The sequence below is a fragment of the Macaca thibetana genome, chromosome 18, assembly GCF_024542745.1.
Source record: "Macaca thibetana thibetana isolate TM-01 chromosome 18, ASM2454274v1, whole genome shotgun sequence".
Lineage (NCBI taxonomy): Eukaryota > Metazoa > Chordata > Mammalia > Primates > Cercopithecidae > Macaca > Macaca thibetana.
The window spans coordinates 20026141-20028250 of NC_065595.1; the positions used below are offsets into that span (position 1 = coordinate 20026141).

Sequence of the window (2110 nt, forward strand, 5' to 3'; positions counted from 1 at the left end):
GTAGTATGGGCACCTTCTCTTTCGTGGGACAGAGAGGAAAACCATTGACTCACCCAAGTAAACATTTCTCTCCACTTTGGAATTATTTGTGGTAATTATTAATTTGACTGGTTCATTTTGGAAACTTCTATTTCTCTTGCTTTTTGTGGGATCCCTCAAAGCTAAGAGGGACTGGATTAGGGGTTAGGGTTCACAGCAAGTAGCTGGCAGATTTGAATGGACTCTATGTCGAGATTTCCCAGGAATAAGGCCAAAAAAAAAAAAATCTGGAGATTTCCCTCTTGCCAACAAAGCAGAAACTCAAGCAGGGACTTGAGACAGGTGACCTGGTTAATAATCAAGTGTTTTCTAACCACAGCATTTCCCTTGTGGTCCCAAGCATCCAAGCTTGGCACTCGAAGACAAGTGGCAGAGTGCAAGATACATCAAATACAATATTTGGACATTATGGTTAAAAATGAATCCTCTTTTTTCTTTTTTAAATTCTGTCTCTGTAGAGACTGTCAAAAATTGCCTATGCCCACTCTAATGCAAGTCATCACACCAGGGTATTGGGAAATGTTTTTAATTAGCAATAATCGCACCCTGGAGGAACCTCAGTAGCTACAATAGTGCCGCTGCACAAAGCTTAAACTAACTTATTTTTATTATTCTTCTAGTGCTAATTTATTAAAATACAGATATTGTGTAAATAATTCAATTTCCTGCAATATGTCTTTTCTATTATTGCTTCTATTATTGATTCCTTCCATTTTCTTCTTATCACAAGCTAGTCTCTACTTATCTTGACCTATTTATTGTTACAAATAATGTTTTCATGAAACAAATTAGGCCATCAGGCAGGTATTTTAAATAGTTTTTCTTTCCTTGTCATTTAGTAATTCTATTTGGCAGGAAAGATGCTCTGTTGAACACTTAGAGAAATGTTCTTCTCTTGGGCTGCAGACTGTTTTATGAGCTTTGATCCAATTTTCTCAGTTTACTCGTTCTTGAGCAGAATGCAATTTGGCCAAGCTTAGTATTAGAATATAGCAAGAGTTCTCCAGTTTCTCTCCTTGTGGATAAGTCAACCTCTCAGTTCACATGCTGGAGGATATGCTATAAGGTAGAATGCCTACCATATTCCCCCCCAAAAAACAGAAGGCCTTAGAGAAATTTGGCTTCCTTTTAGGTGTACGACCCCATATTTTCACTCTGAATAGGAAACGACTCCATGAAAGTTTCATATGTTGAAAAAAATCTTTCATTGGTTTGTGTGTGTTAGAGACTCGTGATTTATCAAGTTATACCTACTCTAAGCCTTGCATTAGAAGTTACTGTGAGAGGATTTGTCACTAATTCTCCTCTTCTGCCTCTCAGAGGTTGCCCAGGTACTACCAACACTGTTCATTTGGAGGAGGTGAAAATCCTTGATATCTAATTAGGAAATGACAAAGAGCTCTCAACTCTGTGTGCATATTGGAAACACCTAGGGAATCTTTCAAAAATTATCAACATCCTACTTCTGTCTCAAAGATATCGACATCAATATTTTTTACAATGCTCCTCAAGTGGTTCATAAAAAATACCCAAGACTGAGAACCACTAACCACAGTTAACTTCCTAATTTTAGGTAATTCAGAATAACACCCTTAATTTCCTCTCAGCTGCCATGGAGAAGAGAGACCTTGTAATAAAGGAGTTCTCAAAACTTGGTCCCCAAACCAGTATCAACAAAATTATTTGAGAACTTGTTAGATGCCAATTCTCAGGTCCCACCCCAGTGCATTAGAAACTCTGGGAGTAGGACCCAACAATCGTGTTTTAACAAGCCCTTCAGGTGATTCAGACGCATATAAAGGTTTAAGAATCACTGCCATAATACATCAATGCTTTTTCTTACTTCTAAAGTGCCACAGCACAGAACGACAAACAGAACATCAAAGCTGTACCACTTCAGACCCAGAACTGTAGCATAAGGAAATAGGCCAATGCTATTTCTTAATCCTGTTTCCTGTATTGTTGTCCATAAAAACTCCTATCTGAACCCCATATCTGCTCAATTCTTAATATAAGGTTTTGGTGCTACATTGAAAAATCTCCCCCTCTTCAGTTATTTTAATGGACAACA

The 2110-nt window shown here is 37.8% G+C and overlaps 1 non-coding gene across 1 annotated transcript; it reads right to left on the minus strand.

Annotated features, from left to right (window-relative positions):
• Nucleotides 1-488: 488 nt before the first annotated feature.
• Nucleotides 489-629, minus strand: LOC126941623 (U4 spliceosomal RNA). The gene has a single exon (XR_007721392.1). It is a non-coding gene; the product is annotated as a U4 spliceosomal RNA (small nuclear RNA).
• Nucleotides 630-2110: the final 1481 nt, after the last annotated feature.